We start from the raw sequence: 18,410 nt of genomic DNA, 5'->3' as shown, positions 1-18,410 counted from the left end.
ATGTATATTATGAACACTTTAGCATGAAGGTCTCTGTAATGTTAATCGGGCGAGTGCTAAAGCTGTGACAGCGAACACCCGGTGGATGGACGCACGGCGGGGGAGGGGAGGGGGGCTCTCTCAAGGTGAGTTACAACAACAACAGCCAAAGAGAGCGCGTATAATTAAAGACGTTTCACTTCTTTATTAATTCCGTCAAACGTCCTCCCACGCGAAGCGGCCGATGTAAATTAATGCCCTTGGTTTGCCCATTGCGACGCAGAGTCGAGCCAAAATACCACAAGGGGTGGCATGCACCACGGCCACCGCGTGCAGACTCATGCCTCCGAAATGAGACGTCACCGCATCGAGGTTTTTTGTCGATTGGAATTTTTTTTTGGTGATTTTTTTTTTAGTTTTTCCCGACGCCCGCTCCGCCCTGCCAACCGCCCCCCCCCCCGCTCTCCCACCCCTCGCTCACCCCCCCCTCTCTCACCACAACCGTGATAGCAACCTCCTTTACGACGGAGAACATTTAGTGGCAGCTTCAAGCGGCCAGCTTGTCGCGCTTGGTACCGAGAGAATGGTGGCCGTGGGGTTCCCTCTCGCCGAAGGGCTCGCGGCGGCGCTCAACATTTGGGCCGAGTCTCCGCCGGCCGTGTTTTTATTCGGTGAAAGCGTCGTGGCCCATTTCCAGCGTCACGTCAAATTTTTTTTTTCTCCCACCTGCTGAAAGCTCCATCTTTTTTATTTTATATTTAATTTCTCTCTCTCTCTCTCTCCACCTGCTCTGGTATAAGAAAGAGGTGCTGGCTGCTATCCAGAGCATCTGCCTGACCGGCACGCTTCGGCAAGTACTTATTTATTTTATACTCCCTAACATAACTATGTGTTTCTAGATGCACACATATAAAGACAACGATCCCCCTATAGCCTCTAACAGACTGTTGGGGCAAGTGCTGTTAGCGAGCACCTATGCAGGTGCGGCACGGCCTATTGGGGGGTGGGTGGCCAGCAACCACTCCTGGTCGCATTTGTCTCCCCAGTGCTCATGTTTAAACACCGCACCAGGTACTCATTTGAGGCTGAGTCGATCTAGGGGAGGCCCAGTACCGGTTCAGATAATCGTCACCGGTGTCGGACTTGGGTCGCCGGATTTGTAGTGCAGCGTGGCGCTAACCACTACACGACCGCTCCCTCAAGACAAATATCCCCATGTAGCCTGTTAACAGACTGTTCGGGCAAGTGCTGTTCGTGAACACCACGAGCGTGTTTGTGTTTACACGAAGGCCAACGCATGCATTGAGAGTACAAATGTGCAGTCATTTTGTCCATCCACTGCTTGATGAGAGAATCTTCACGCCGTGATAGTGTTGAGAGTTGATGTATGTTCATAGCTCAGTGCGTTCACAACTGATCCACCACTCCACACTGCAGGTGCGTGAACATCCAGGGATTGAGCCCTGGTCCCCTACCTCACACCACAGCAGAGTATGGGGCTGTTGCTACACTGTGTGCCGCGGTGGAGAGATGTTAACTTCCTCGCCTGGTATGCAGAAAGTCGTGGTTTCGATCCCGACCCCGACGCCTGTATAGTGTAGGTTCCAAGTTTATTTTGCTTAACTGAGTGAGAAGGTTTAGCCTCATTTGAGAGTGACCTCGGTCACCAGAGTACAGTGAAGCAAATCGACATCGGAACAAAATAACAAACTAGAAGACTAAAACACGCTACAGAAAGAATCGAAATCAGAGCACAAGTATAAGCAATTTTAAATAAAATACATTTTCGGTGGTTGGGTGGTTGGTGGATGCCACGGTGGTGAGATGTTAACTACCTCGCTAGGTATACAGGTGGGTTCGATCTCGACCCTGACACCTGGTGTATAAGTGGAGTTTGCACGTTCTCCCCGTGGTCGCGTGGATTTTTCCGTATTCTCTGGTTTTTCCCTCCACTTTTAGAAACACGCGTTTCGAGTATATAGCTGCGATACATTTCCACGCGATAAGCCACTTCGTTGAAGCTGTCATCTGTGGCTAGGTCGCTTCTGAAAAAGAACTACGTAGCTCAGTGGGTCTTACCTGGTAAAATAAAAAATAAATGTTTTTAGTTTAGTCTCTGCTGTCATTCCACACCCCACTGCTCGCCCCGCCCCTGTGCAATGCAGCGCATTTTGCGTTGCTGAGCTGGGGATCGTGCTGATTGTGTGCTGCTTACCACCACCACCACATCCTCGCACGTTTCATTGCAGTGACTATTGTCCTGATTCAGCTGAAGCCCTCGACTTCTGTCAGAATTGTCAGATCATTGTAACCGCAAGTATTTCTTTTCTCCTTGAGCTGAGGTGTAGCTTTCTATCTGTTTTCATTCTTCGCAAAACGTTAGTCGCTATTTTTATTGTGCCAGCTAAGGCCCCGACTGAGCTGAGTAGCTCTTTTTCAGAAGCGACCTGGCCACAGATGACAGCTTCAACAAAGTGGCTTATCACCATCATCATCATCATCACCACGTGGACATTTTGTCGCAGCAGCCAAGCGCTCAAAACGCGTGACGTTGTTTCTAAATGTGGACGGAAAACAAGTAAACTCGCAAAAACAAAGTTTTTCACTATACATCCTTTATATGCGTGGCATCGGGGCGGCTAGAGTCCTCTCGTCCTCTGGCTTGAGATGGCTGCCACCTATGGGTCAGATGATTGTCTGGCAGCATTAAACAATTGGTAATTAAATATTTAAAAACATTTCCCTAAACAGTGTAAAAAATTTTAATTTTTTTTCTCACGAAAATGCATTGTCACGCACAACGAGTCTGTGTGCAAAATGTCAGCTCGATTGGATCACGGGAAGTGGGTTAAAAAACGACCGAAAGATTTGCACGGTCCTAAGCAAGCAAGCGAACTTAATATAAAGGATTTTAAAACCCGGAGGACCCGGAGAAAATCCCACGTGACCGCCGCGGGGGAGAACCACCGCGCGGGTTCCAAGCGGTAGCCCCGAGCCGCTCCGCAATGCGCGTGCAGGCGGCGTCTGGCCGCGTCGTTCGACCACACGGAGTCCGACGTTTCGCATCGGGTGCTGACGGCTTGTTTGGGGAACGTTGTGAATACTCTTAGTTTTTTTAGGTAAATAAATAAAATCATAAAAATCACGACGTTTTGGAGGCAACACAAGTCTCCGTCATCAGGTGGGACCGTCACAGCCAGATTTGCTGCATGAAGTGTGAACTCCGCGCGCTGGCAGCGAAAGGACGGATACTAACCTAAACAACAACAATACGATGGAAAGGCATTGTTTGTAAGAAATATATAAAATTATATTGTCTACTTCTATGCTTACAGAGTGCCAATCAAAACAAAGCTTTACATGTTGGGGAGGGGATGTATATTATACCCGCTGACGTTTTCTTTTCGCGAAGCTGTGGTCACGTAAAACCCAAGGTGCAATCCGCGACATGTTTACAAATCTGCTGAGCCTCCAGTAATTAAACAATGTCATCATCCATCGTGGCATCATATTCTTACATTTCTCGCTGATGAAACGACATTCCGAAAAAATGAAACAAGCTATTACCGTACAATGCACTTGATACCAGAAACACCTATTTATTGTAATTACTGCCCATGGGAGGCTTTGAAGCCTTCGAAAAAGTAATCTTCGGCTTTGGTGGAGCCTTGAGTATTCGGGGCCGAGGCGCTTTGATATAAGGCGTGGCGGGGAGCCGAGTGCCTTCTAACTAAAGGATCAGACTGATCTTTCATCTTCATTAGAGTCGGAATTCCTCGAGGGCCACTGAAGAACTTCAAGCTCTCAGGGGCCGGCGCGCACAGCTGCGATCCGCCAAGCCCCAGTGTCTCGCATATTTATTTTTATTATTATAATGTTTTTACTCCTACTTATTTACTTAATTACCCGGGGAAATCCACCATTGAGTCCGAAGGCTCTCTTGTTCACCAGGAGGGCCCTGTTGAATTGGGATGTTGGGCCGACAACCAATGACATTATAATGTTTTCACAGCTACGGATGGAAACGTGGGATCTTGGAGAAAACCCGTGCGATAACAGGGGGAGAAGACACACATTCAGCGCAGGGAGGAGTGGAACCCAGGCCATTCTTGCTGTGAAGGGCACAACGGTTACCACTGCACCACCTTGCCCCTCTACCAAGGCTGTCATATCTATTGGCTCTACAGTCCCCATCTATTCACGCTCCCCTCTTCCATCTTAACCGCCTGCCTCTGCCACGGCCAGAGCGAGCCCCAGGCTGTTTAGCCGGCCTGACTCTGTTGACGTGACCCAGAATGTGGAAACCGGTCCGGCATTTTGCTCGTTTAAATACGCACTTTTGAACAATATTGGTCTGGAATGCCGATTGGCTGACTGACTCAAACATGTTTTCATTTATATTTTGAGACACGCGGTGGAGTTCTGCAATGCGTGCGTACGATTTCCACCCAATTCCCCAAACCCATAGTTATAGTTCGCGGGATCGGTGCTGGATTTTGTTGTGTATAACTTTGTTGTCCTTTCACCTGCACTTCCAATTGGCACGGTTGACTACGCACGGTGCGAAAGAAGTTCAACGTACACACAAACAAATAATACGTGGTTCATATTCTTAGGTTTTTTCGGTAAAGTCACGTAGATAAAAATTATAAATTAATAAAAGTTAAATAAAAATAAAATCATTTTTTATTTTATTTCATATTTATATTTTATTTTACTTTTATTAATTAAAATTTTTATCTACGTGACTTTACCGAAAAAACCTAAGAATATGAATCCTTGCAGTCACGAAAGTTTCAAATCTAGAATACATACGTGGTTGGCATTGGCCCTGGTACAAGGATTTAAACTGAGCTCCCTTTTGTCCGAGCCCGACGCTTGGACCTCTCCATCCCCCGAGCCCCTGTGCAATTGCACCCACATCGCACACTCGGCAGCTACGCCGATGGGTGTGAGTTAAGCACCGAATTGGGCAGCACCTAGGATGAATAACGAATGGTATAAATTTACTGGAATAAAACTGAGCGACTGTTTCAACAGGGTTTAAGTTGAAAATGCAAGGAGAATTGACTGCAAAGAAATGGTTGAGTGGTTTATCGCAGAAGCACAGAGGCGGTTCAAATATTCAGAAGGGAAACCAATGCTCAAGTCAGACTATGCATCTTTCACATTCTCGGGGGTTCAACATAACACCTCAAAGCCGCTATCACGAGTGACACGGCCATGGAAACTACCTCCAGATATGATCAATATAGTAACAACAAAACAAATAGTCACGTAAAAAAAAAGAAGCGAAGCGAAAACACTTCGCCGACACTGTTTCGAGACCGTCTACGCAGAGATCAGAAGCTCCCATTGTCGTGTCCACTCGTCTCGCGCGCTTGCAAATCCCCCGTCGGTCTCGGCCGGGTGGCGTTCGGCTTTCCGACGCGCGATGAAAATAGCCAAACGGTGCCGCTGGGGTTTAATAAATCAAGCGACGACTTACATTGTTTCAATAGTTTGAATATTTCCCGAGCGGACGTCGTCATGTCGAAGGTGGCGTGCGCGTGGTGGCGGCGAGCTTGGATCGGCACCGGCCACCCCACCCCGCCCTCGACGTGCGCCACCGCCGCGTGCTTCTGTGTCGGAATTTGGCGAGGCGTGCCACCAGAGAGACACACAGAGAGAGAGAGATGGGGCGGACTTGGGGGGGAGGGGGCTCTTTTGGAACCAGCAGTTGGAACTCTCCTCCTTGCTGGCCGCGGTCCCCTGGCGACGGGACTGCGGCTGTTGGGGCTGCTCTGGGCACGCTGCGCGCGGGTGACATGAAAGCCCCTTGGACGTTGCCGTGTTCAGCACAAATAAATAGAGCGACGACGCGACACGATGAGCCGTTGTGTCACCGAGGGCTGCAGGTGCGGTGCGGGGGAGAAGTCTGTGAACGCTGCTTAAACCTTCAGACGAATTTGCATTCGCATGCAAATTCGCGTCGTAATCTCCGGCTTTTAGTGTCCGTGGTGCATGACTCTGCGGTGTGTGTCTGTGTTCTGTGTGTTCCGTGTGTTTTGTTGTTCTGAACGCTGTTGGTTCCGTGTCTTGTTCTGTGTTATTGTTCCATGTATTGTTGTTCCGCATGGTGTTGTTCCGTGTGTTGTTATGCCGCGTGTTGTTCCATGTATTGTTGTCCGCATGGTGTTGATCTGTGTGTTGTTGATCTGCCTGTTGTTATTCCACGTGTTGTTCCGTGTGTTGTTGTTCCGCATGGTGTTGATCTGTGTGTTGTTGATCTGCCTGTTGTTATTCCACGTGTTGTTCCGTGTGTTGTTGTTCCGCATGGTGTTGATCTGTGTGTTGTTGATCTGTGTGTTGTTATTCCACGTGTTGTTCCGTGTGTTGTTGTTCCGCATGGTGTTGATCTGTGTGTTGTTGATCTGTGTGTTGTTATTCCACGTGTTGTTCCGTGTGTTGTTGTTCCGCATGGTGTTGATCTGTGTGTTGTTGATCTGCCTGTTGTTATTCCACGTGTTGTTCCGTGTGTTGTTGTTCCGCATGGTGTTGATCTGTGTGTTGTTGATCTGTGTGTTGTTATTCCACGTGTTGTTCCGTGTGTTGTTGTTCCGCATGGTGTTGATCTGTGTGTTGTTGATCTGCCTGTTGTTATTCCACGTGTTGTTCCGTGTGTTGTTGTTCCGCATGGTGTTGATCTGTGTGTTGTTGATCTGTGTGTTGTTATTCCACGTGTTGTTCCGTGTGTTGTTGTTCCGCATGGTGTTGATCTGTGTGTTGTTGATCTGTGTGTTGTTATTCCACGTGTTGTTCCGTGTGTTGTTGTTCCGCATGGTGTTGATCTGTGTGTTGTTGATCTGTGTGTTGTTATTCCACGTGTTGTTCCGTGTGTTGTTGTTCCGCATGGTGTTGATCTGTGTGTTGTTGATCTGTGTGTTGTTATTCCACGTGTTGTTCCGTGTGTTGTTGTTCTGTGTGCTCTTGTTCCGCGTACTGCTCGGCAAGTGACCGTGCCGAGCAACGCGCGGCGGGGCCAGGAGACGCACCGGAGAAGTCATCTCTGCGGGCTCGGATAAACTGGTCCCATTTTTTTCATCACTTTCTTTTGTTTCAGGTTTATTTTTGTGTTTTGCTACAGAGCACGCGGCAAGTGACATGTGGGTGGAATGGGGGGAGCAGGCTGACTTCAAATGAGCACTTGGTGCAGTGGTGTCTAAACATTTCCACGAGGGAGACAAAGGTGGTGCTGGTCACCCACTCCCTCGTGTGCCGTGCCGGCTTTCATAGGTGCTCGCTAACAGCACTTGCCCCAACAGTCTGTTAAGGCTATATGGGGTGGGAGGATCTTTGTCTTTGGAGGCTGCCGAGGTGTTTTTTTTCTACTCCTATTCTGCTGTTTTCTTCGCTTTTGGGCTCGAAGGTTTTCACTCCGGCCTAAGACTCAGTCTGACATCTCCCAAAGAGATGCCCATCATGGCCGTAACAAGTAACGCAATTTTAAATGTACGTAGCGACTAAATTACCACCTCGTCTCAAGGTACTGCACAGAGACAGTGGAGCGAGGGCAGAGGTCAGCCATCTCGTGTTTGATGAAGGGATAGGAGACAATCATAGGCAGATAATGGCGAAGGTTATTGCATTTGGACTTGAATATGGGCAGGCAGTCGATAGCACCGAGGGCTGGGGGAAGGGAGTTCCAGACCGTGGGGGCAGCAGAGGAAAATGAGCGACCTCCCATTGAGCGAAGGTTGCCTGGGGGCTTAGGCAGAAGCTTTGCTTGCTGTAGCGTGAAAGTGCATGGAGGGGAGTAGAGCGAGATGAGACGGGAGAGGTAGGAGAGTGCGTGGAGGAGAGTAGAGTGAGATGAGACGGGAGAGGTAAGAGAGTGCGTGGAGGAGAGTAGAGTGAGATGAGACGGGAGAGGTAGGAGAGTGCGTGGAGGAGAGTAGAGTGAGATGAGAGGTAGCAGAATGCGTGGGGGAGAGTCGAGTGAGATGAGAGTGGAAAGGTATGCGAATGCGTGGAGGGCAGCAGACTGAGACGACAGCTGAGAGGCCGGCAGGGGCAGACGCTGACTGAAATCTTCGAGTTGATCCGGGATTGGATTGGGAGCCAGAATGGGGATTACACGATCAAGCAAGTGACAAACGAGTGAACATGTAAACATTGCGATACGAGTCAGAGCAACTCCGGTAAAACAACGCCTTCTGATGCTGCACGCCAAGGCACTGCTCCTAAAAGTTAGGCGGCAAATGAAAATAATAATAATAATAATAAAAGAATACTGGCCAATAACTTCTTTGGCCGAAGTTAACCCTTCAAAACTCATGAAAGATTGCATCCATTCAAAGGCTCGTCCCCTCCTGCCAAGTTACACCAATAATGTTACGAGGCACTCGGGGCGCATATTAACCCTAATTCCTCCTTCTTGGAACGCAGCGGTCGTCCCTCACAGAAGCCAAATTCATCGCTGCAAGCGTCCAGCAGATGCCTATCGCGCGCGCTCAGCCTCAAGAGTGGCCGTAGGAACCACGCGCGGTTTCTTTTATAGATTGCAGCAGCCGACCCGAGATCGTTTTTTCCCCCAAAACGCCAAATACGTCAATGGCAACTTTGCACGCTTCGGAAGAAAAAAAAATCAATGAGAGGCTACCGCTTGAAAATAAATTAGCGCTATAGATTCTGATCAAAAGCAAAAAAAACAGGTCCGGGTTAGGGTTAGAGGTGTTGGTGAGCGAGCGGGTAAATACGACACGTCTGTGAAAACCTACGGCGCACACGTGACATAGAGCTTTAGAGCTCGTCGGATTCCTCCAGCGCGAATACATACACATTCTCATTCTGCGTTACGTGGACAAATATGTTACATAATCTCCGACTGCGTGAGCCGCGTGCAGACAGAGATGTATTGACTCGGTTGCAGTCACTAGTCTGGGTGGGTCGTGGGGGGGGGATTGTACGGGGCTTACTCTAGACCATTGTGCGAGCTTCTGTGCGAGACAGCTCGCGTTACGGGGGGGTGGGGGGGTGTGACAAGCGCGGTGACGGCGATGCGAAGCCCCCCCCCCCCCCCCTGACGAGACGCGGTTTGTGTCGTGCGGGGTTTACCGGCGACGCCACAAAGCCCGCGTGGGGACCCGAACCCTCGGGCGTAGCTCGGAGGTTGTCGGCAAGCAGCGGGCGGCTCCTGTGCCGCATGCGGCTCTTTAAGGACCGCTTCGTGGCTCGTTATTAATTCAGGGCCCACCGTCTCGTAGATTTTTTAAACAAAATAAAAAACGTTTTTTTTTAATCTTAACCAGGTAAGGCCCCACTGAGTTATGTAGCGCTTTTTATTCAGAAACGACCCGACTCTCACGAATGAGAGCTCAACGAAGTGGCCTATCGATTGGAAATGCACAGCAGCCAAATACTCGAAAGGCACTCGATTATTTATTATAAATGTGGAGGGGAAAACCGGGCGGACCCGGAGAATTATCCACGCGAGCACGGGGAGAACATGCAAAGTCCAAATATACACGCGTTCAGGGTCGGGATCGAAACCACGACCTCCTGTATATCAGGCGATGTAGTTAACATCGCGCTACCAAGGCATTGCAGCTCTTGGAATATTATTTTTAAAAAAATTGTTACCGTACAAGAAACAAAACAATCGCTGCTCTTCTTATTTTGGTTGTCGACTCGTGGTCTAGCTGCACGGTGGAAAGGCAGTCCCTCTTAACTCACGGCGACGCGGTTGTCCTCTCTCACACCTGCCCGCAGTTGAAGCCACGGCTTAGTGGTCGGAGCTCTCTGGGGCTGAGCTCCAGAAAATGAGTGATTATTGCACGTAAACTAACACTCCCTGGACGTAGTGCACCGCGTGCACAATTATTCTCTCGAACAGAAGCCCGTGGTAGATGTTGTATGCAATAATGTGTTTCTGGAGCTCAGCCCTGGACACCTCCGACTGAAATTAATCCAACGCTCTCGCTTCGGCTGAGACTGCTAGTCACGTGCCACCTCCACGACCCCGTCTCCCAGTGTACTGACGACTAAAAAAGAGAAGTTTCTCGCTGGGTGAAGCCCCTAATTCCTCTTTGCTGTGCTCAATCTGTGCACCATGTCTCGCTTGCACGGCCAGCGGGGAGTGTGCTCGGATGACGATGATGATGAGAATGATGATGATGAGTTCACATCACATCCCTATCAGGCTAAACATATTCTGTGAAGCCCCTCGACTTACTCATTGACCTGTTTCGTACGCTTAGAGCTGCACTGGTTCCTCGTCCCGTGGCTCTCTGAGCTTACTGACTGCGGCTGCTCACTGCCTGGAGCTGTTTTATGGGCCAGAACTGGACCAGTGAGGGTCAGTGGAGTCTGGTTCTCAGTGCTCATGGAAAAGAGACATCGGATAGCTCTCACGTGCCGCGTTTGGGTGACATCCTGGGGCTTAATTCCAGCCGGAGCTGTCCGGGGCTGATCTCTGGAAACCATCACCCCACTTCCACCACCACGTCGCACTCTGGTGACAAATTGAGCCTGGTGATGTCACTCTTCTGTTCGTACGTACGTATGTTGAAATTCTTTCGCGCCGTACGTAGCCAACTGTGTTAATATGAGATGCGGGAAAGTATGTTGACACAACAAGTCATACTTTTAATAATCTCACTGTGGACTTGAAGCTTCTTGTAGCTGGTTCAAAGTGTGTTTTCCCCCCCTGACATGAAGAGCAAACCGAATTCTTGAGTCGTTTCATCTTTTTTTCATCAGGATTCTCGCTGTGAGTTTTTGAAAGGAAAATCTTCGCCCGTATTTGTTCTCCCTGAATTTATAGCGAACAAGTTTTGCCCACATGTCCCCCACCTCCCAGGTGAGCCGCGTGATGACTCCTGCGACCTTGATGATGCCCATAGTTGGCATCATTCTGATAACATGACGAACCCAACGCTGAGATGCATTGTAAAGTCTCATAATCATTAACCACGGTGCGAGGGAGCGAGGGGCGGGTGGAACATCGTAAAAACAGTTTAATACGTAGACTTTTTGGGGGTGGGAGGTTAGATCGCGTCAATATGAATGTGTCGTTAAACCCACCAGCACCAGACACAGCCACAGATCTGGCTGTCGTGTGATGAAGCTAGTTGTAATTGCTAGCGAAACGTCGTTATCCGATTGCAAATGTTGTGGCTTGGCTCTCCAACACACCGGTGTGCTGTACTAGTGACGAATTGGCCACGTTCTGTTTACGCAACAAACCTTACTTGTTCGGCTGTGTCGGGCGGTCGCGGGTTTTCACGACACATTTATAATTTTGCACGATCTAACCCAAAAATAACCTCTATTGCGGATAGCAAGATCAATTGGTGCAGTTAACGAGTCAGTGAGTTGTAACAGAAATGAGAGGTTTTAAAGAAATTGTTTAATATTAAAATAAATACGCCGTGGTCACGTATCATACAGGAAGAGATCCACAACTTCGTGAAACTACTTGGTAATAATTAAACGAAGCTCTTATTTTATTTCAATATATTATTAAGCTCATCCATCTGTGGATCTTCCAACACAAAGCCAAACGATGGATTCGTTTTTTTGCATCTTTCTATCTTTCGGGTATCATCGTCAGTGAGGCCTGTATTGCCAGATGTCATGGGAGCAGGAGATAGCGGTATTAGCAATGGATTCTTGAATCCATCTGTGCAGAGCTTTGGCTGTTGTCCCTCTCATGTATGTGTTGTGATTATCCAGTTTTGTGCCGCGTGTCAAACCCTCATCGGTGGAGTTCGCCGACTTTTCCAGTGCAGGACCCTCCTTGGAAAGGAGCTTTGAAACTCAGCGAGGCTTGCCTGAGTTTACAGCAAGCATCACAAGAATGATCATTCATTTTTAATGGAAAGTTCTCATTCCCGCCACACATTGTCAACTCGGCCCCACCACCTTCATCTCCCTCAATGGGCCGGCAAATGAAATGTCAGCCTGCGAGGCAGCTCCACTGCATGAGATAACCAGTTGTTCATGGGTTGCCTTCAGCAGCAAGCCGGACTGCTGATGAGATCACTGAATGTCGAAACCGGCCCCGAGTTTGCTTGTATTGAACCAACGCTGCTGAAAGATGAATTTCCCATAAGGCCGTAGGGCCGATGGGATTTGTGAGGAAATAAAAAAATGTATTATAATACGTGACAGTATTGTTTTTTTTTATAGGTGGAGAAACACAGGAGGTGCTAAGTCTGCTTATTTACGTTTGCTGCGGGGGAGATGACTTAATGAACCATGCAACCAAACAACCCTCTTGTCCTTAACAGCGCAATTAGTTCCCGCGCGTAAACAAAGATCCTACATCCCGTGTAAATATAGATACATACAGTACACGTTTAAATATAGATACATACAGTACACGTTTAAATATAGAGACGGCTCAAGTGGCCGGCTTAGGTTTAGAGGGGCCGCAATAAAATCACACCCAATCCACCCCCCCCTCCTCCCACAACCTCAACCTCTTCAATTTTCCCTTTCGGCCAAGGGCTTCGCCTTTCATGTGGCCGCTTACATCACGGACATTGCCTCACAGTGAGAGAAACAAATACCATCAAACAGTGGTGGGGGGGGGGGTTAAAAGCCATGGGAGGGAGGCTCGTGTGGAGCCGCCGAGCACGGCGAGATCTCTCTCTCTCTGTGATGGGATTTGGGAAGACTACGCACCTGCGTGTGTGTGTGTGGTGCAAGGTGTTAGCGGTCGTTGTGGTGGATGATGGTTGGCCTGGTGGTGGTGGCACATGCACACACACATCTTGGGGAGCGACTCGCGCAGCGGTTAGCGCTACGCTGCGGCTACGAACCCGGCCACCCGAGTTCGATTCCCGCTCATCGCCACACGTTTATCTGGTGACGAATATCTGAACCGGTCCTGGGCCTCCCCTAGGTCGACTCAGCATCAAATGAGTACCTGGCGCGGTGTTGTAAACATCGCCAGCAGGGAGACAAAGGCGTGGTGCTGGCCACACACCAACTCGTGTATCCGTGCCAGCATTCGGAGGTGCTCGCTAACAGCACTTGCCCCAACAGTCTGTTGAGACTGCACTGCGGATCTTTGTCTTTGTGGTCGTGCAGGCGGTGGTGACTCGAAGCGGTGGTGACTCGAAGCGGTGGTGACTCGAAGCGGTGGCACGCACACACACATTGTGGAGAGGGGCCACTGCCCCTTGACCCCCCAGCCCCCCCAAAAACCCGCACCAGGTTGGTTTGCCCCCCCCACCCATCCACCCATGCCCCCCTAATCTCCACAGCAAGATAATCATCTCTGCGTACACAGGCAGGCGGTTGTTTTTCTTGCTGCCTCACTCATATTTTTGTTTACTTCTCCGCGTCTCCGTCTCTCTCTCTCGCTTTTTTTTACTTCTTCTCTGTTACATTTTACCTTTTGCCCGTTTCCCTCTTTGATCTCTGCGAAAGACCTCACGTATTGACGCCTGCAGCCAACATGCCTTCGCTCGTCCTGAGTGTGTTGGCTGCTCGCCGTTATCGTTGCGCGCAATGTGTGTTCAACGGTGGGGATTCGTGCTTCAACCATGTGCCGAGTTAGGACTGCGAGTGTACCTGCATCTGGGAGTCTACCTTTGCACGTGTGAGTGTGTCTCTGTATCTGCGAGATCATCTCTGGCTCTGTGAGTGTGTCTCTGTGAGTGTGCCGCTGTATCTGCGAGCGTTATCTCTGCGTCTGTGAGTGTGTTGCTGCGTGTGCGAATCTGTATGTGTACGTGTGTGTGATTGTGTATGTCTGTATCTGTAGGGGGGAGCGGTAGTGTAGCCGTTAGCGCGCTGCGCTATGAACCTAGCGACCCGGGTTCGATTCCCGCTCACGGCCAACACCAGTGATGATTATCTGAACCGGTCCTGGACCTCCCCTAGGTCGACTAAGCCTGAAATGAGTACCTGGCAGAGGTGGGACAAAGTCATTGTTATGCAAGTCCAAGTCGAGTCGCAAGTCATCAAATTCATGACTCGAGTCTGACTCGAGTCCAAGTCACATGACTCGAGTCCACATCTCATAGGTGGGACAAAGTCATTGTTATGCAAGTCCAAGTCGAGTCGCAAGTCATCAAATTCATGACTCGAGTCTGACTCGAGTCCAAGTCACATGACTCGAGTCCACACCTCTGGTACCTGGTGTGGTGTGTGAACATCGCCACTGGGAAGACAAAGGCGGCCGGGCGTGGTACCGTTCCGGCCTTCATAGGTGCTCGCTAACAGCACTTGCCCTACTGTCTGTTAAGGCTATACGGGGATCTTTGTCTTTGTATTTGTCTGTATCTGTGAATATATATCTGTGTCTGTATCTATGAGTGTATCTCTGCTTCTGTGAGCGTATTGTTGTACCGTATGTAAGTGTGTCTCTGTATCTGTGCGTGTCTCTCTGTCTGTCAGTGAATCTCTATATCTGTGAGTGTGCCACGTCTCTGTATTTGCGTGAAATATCTTTGTGTCTGTGAGTGTATATTTGTATTGTGAGTCTATATCTGTGAGTGCATCTCTGTATCTGTGAAAGCATCTCTGGAAGTATATTGAGCAGTATCTGGCAGAGAATCTTTGACCTAACATTTAAGCCAAATGAGCAGATTTACGGAGGTGCTGGAGCAAAGCTACTTGAAATACATTACTAGAACCATACTCATAAATAGAATATACTATTATTTTTAAGTGTATATCATTATTAAAGAAACATGATTGGAGTTACATTGTGAGACAAATGGCTGTACATGTATTTAAACATTGAATTGTGGCGTTCTGAGTTACATTGAATCCGACATTATATTCTTTTGTGATTCTAAAGCACCCAGCTCATCCCCAAGGCCTTTGTATCGCCAGTCCAGGTCAGACAATGCCAGTTACAATGTGAAAAGTGTCAGATTGTTTTCCCCTCGTGTGCAGTGGCACACCCAGTCAAACAAACAAGGTCACTCATTTTGGGGACACCACTCAATGTACCGCGTGTATATTGAGTTTTCATTATATAATGTGGGGTGGGAGCGGTGGTAGTGTTTGCCGTGCCGGTGCTGTTAACCCGGTGACCCAAGTTCGAGTCCTGGCCACGGCTAATATCAGTGACAAGTGATATCAAGTGCTGGTCCTCGCCTGCACTCCCTTCCTCCCTTCAACCTGAACTGATCAGCATGGGGAAGTACGGTCAAATGTATCCCATAGCTTATAAAGGCCTAATTGATTGATTGGGAATTCCTGCAATACGTGTGTGTGTATATATATATATGATATATAATGTATAAAAAATGTAAGGATTATTATTTCCAATGTTTCATTATTGGAATGGGTTACAATTAACGACGTTCATTTCCACCTAGGTGAGGGCATTCTACGTGTGCTTAAGGCAACACTAAAACCCGTAACAGGTTGGCAATGAAAAGGCAACCGTTTCGCACTCGCCGTGGTCTGCAATCTTCATAAACCTTCATAAACCACTCTCGTCCGTCAACGGAGGAGTAATGGCAAAACTATACAAACTCATTGCTGAATATTGTGGCTTGCAGACCCCGATATTGGCATTTGCTGAACATATTTGTTTTATCATATGGGCTTAAAGAGAACAGAAATAATGGGAAGGGAAAAAAAACATCAAACATGGTCTGTGACATACACGACGACTGTATAAGAACGTCATAGGTGGCAACTGCCCTCCCCCCCCACCCTTGTGTCCCCTCCACCACCCCCTCCCACCAACCCACTTCCCCAGGTGCAGCTGTACGCGGAGAAAATCGTGCAGCGTGCGGTCAAAACCGCCACGGTTTGTGTTGTGCTCATCGCAAATCCATAACAGCGTCTGTGATGGAGTGTCCGCCTCTGTGATTAAAGATTCGTCAGGAGGGCCTTGCTGGGCCCCGCGCGGCAATGCGGCCAAATTAGAGGGCAGCCTTCACCGAAACCAGCGCTACCCCACGCCGGTGAAAGCGTTTCTAAATATAACGAGCCGCTTACTTCATCTTCCAATTATTTCTCGTCGGTTTTTTTTGTTTTTGTTGCTAGCGGTAGCCCGCGCGCGGTTTCGCGTTAATTAAAATAAACCGGACCGACGTCTTCAATTTGCCCTCTTGGTGGCAGCGAATTGTTGATCATACATCGTTTTATTTTTTTCTTTAAGGGAGTCGTCTTCGGTGGCATTTTTAACTGGCAGGTTTGGCGGCGTGTCAAAATTACTTACAGTGTAAAATGTTTGTTTTTTAATGTAGAAAAAATCTATGAGAAAAAAAAACCGAACGCTCACTCGCAATCTCCTCTGCGCGGGCACACACACACAAAACAGGTTTTGCTTTAATATTCGCGGCGCAAAAAAAAAATCAACCAACCCTCCGCTGCGCTTTTGTTTTAAGAGCAGGGTTCTTAGATGTGCGCGACTTGAAACGGAATAAAACATTTTTTTTTTGATCCGCGAGTCAGCGCCACCCCCCCAACCCTCCTCCTCCACCCTTGCATCGTTTTCGGCGGCGGCAGGAAAAGCGTGCCCGCGTCTGATGAGTTCCCAAACGGTGTGTCGCGACCGCTCGGCGAAAAACAGTCCTAATGAGGGTGCCCTCAATCTGGCGAGCGACCACAAGAAAGGCGTGCGCGGCCGTTTTATCTGACAAGGGGTCTCTCTCTCTCCTGCGCTGACGAGGCCCGCCGTTTGTCGTGCCTCTCGCTTCTGAAGTCCGCAATAAAAAAATGCAATTGACTGCAAATGTGTTACTTTTTTTTGGGGTTCGCACAACGCGCACGAGGTTTGCATTGGTGTGTTTCCCAGAGCTCGGGGTGCTAACCCCGATATTTGCCGAACAAACACGTTGACCACCGCGCTAAACGGAGCCTCGTAAAAAGGTCCGCGCAAAGGAACGGTAAAAAGGTAAAACGCCCAGGTGCTTCGTGGGAATTCCATGCACATCGTCGTCGTCATTCGCAGGCAAAATGCATGCAGGTGTAACGAATAACAATCATAAAATAAAAATTATCAGGACAACTTACAGCGTCAAGAGAGCTGACCTTCATTAGACCTCCTTTGCCAGTACCAAAATATAATAATAGGGTTTTCCCCTTTTTTCTGGCAACAAAACTGAAACCTTTTTACAAGGATTCATGTCTGCATTAACCACAATACTGGCAGTCAAAGTGCAAGCAAAAAACACACTCTGATAATGCATATATTATAAACACACTATGATAATGCATATATTATCATAGTGTGTTTTTGTTTGCATTTTGACTGCAAGCATTGTGGTTAATGCAGACATGAATCCTTGTAAAAAAGGTTTCAGTTTTGTTGCCAGAAAAAAGGGGGAAAACCCTATTATTAGAGCTGACCTTGTCCACAACGGTGGCATCTCACCCGCATTGATTCGAGTGAACCTCACTCGACTGATGAGACACTGCGTGTCGAAACCGGTTCCTAGAGTTTGCTGGGATTGAATGAATGCTGATGGCAATGTGCACTCCCACAAGGCCGTACGGCTGATCGGTTGTGCGAGAACTACTTTTATTTTTGCATTAGGAGGCGGATTGCGAGGGAGACATTGACCGCCTGTTTTGTTCGGCTATCTTTTTTTGCTAAGATATTTATTTGCCAAAGATTGCTAAATCGACTCACTGTGATAACACAATTGGCATTATTAGGTGGAAGTGTGGCTCAGATGCCGGAGCCGCTCGGCTGGTAACGCTGAGGAGCTGAGTTGGAACGCAGGAGGCTGCCTGTGAATCAACCGGGTGCTCCGAGTGTGGTGAGGGGACAGTCTCAGCCTGCTCACTGATGACTGCACAACAACACAAATCCCGACCCATTCATTTGGGTTCCGCACTTTCATTTGGCGAATTTCCAGCTCTCAGAAGTAATTGTGATGTATTTGACTGTCGCGTGGTAAACATTACTCCCAATGATGCAGGGGTCGTGCGGGAGGTCGTGGGTTCGATCCCGACCCTGACACATGGGACAACCGATAGGAGACTAGCCAGCCGCCAGCCACGATTGCGACGTGAAGGCTTGACTTTGATGTGAACAAGCAAACACGGCTGAGCAGAAACGTGTCTTGAAAAAAATTCCCGCCTGAGAAAGGGAAGACGCAGCGAGAGCCAGGTGAGGCACTGGAGCCATGGGTGAGTCGAGTGTCAAGTTGGGGGTGCCCTACTCGCAAAAGAGTCCCAGTGGTTATTCGATTCGGAGGTAGGATCTGGGTGACGCGGTGGCGAGGTGTTAACTACCTCGCCTGGTATGCAGGAGGTCGTGGGTTCGATCCTCGACCCTAACGCCTGCTGCTGCTGTATATTTGCAGTTGGCGTGTCTCTCTCTCTCTGTCCCCGTGGTCACGTGGATTTTTTCTCCATGTTCTTCGGTTTTCACTCCACATGTAGAATCAACATCACGCGTTTAGAGTATTTGACTGCTGTAGATTTCCACGTGATAAGCCACTCTCTTAGAGCAATCATTTGTG

The 18,410-nt window shown here is 48.7% G+C and overlaps 1 long non-coding RNA gene across 2 annotated transcripts; it reads left to right on the top strand.

The window, feature by feature from the left end:
- Window positions 1-518: 518 nt before the first annotated feature.
- On the top strand, window positions 519-16,441 carry LOC144944439 (uncharacterized). 2 transcript variants are annotated; one of them, XR_013639586.1, is made up of 4 exons: window positions 519-829; window positions 3,992-4,108; window positions 13,057-13,182; window positions 15,698-16,441. It is a non-coding gene; the product is annotated as an uncharacterized LOC144944439 (long non-coding RNA). The 2 variants fall into 2 exon arrangements; XR_013639585.1 differs by having other exon boundaries at window positions 15,692-16,441.
- Window positions 16,442-18,410: the final 1,969 nt, after the last annotated feature.

Source organism: Lampetra fluviatilis, chromosome 34 (assembly GCF_964198595.1).
Source record: "Lampetra fluviatilis chromosome 34, kcLamFluv1.1, whole genome shotgun sequence".
In the NCBI taxonomy this organism is placed as follows: domain Eukaryota; kingdom Metazoa; phylum Chordata; class Hyperoartia; order Petromyzontiformes; family Petromyzontidae; genus Lampetra; species Lampetra fluviatilis.
This window is presented reverse-complemented; position numbering and strand designations above follow the sequence as displayed.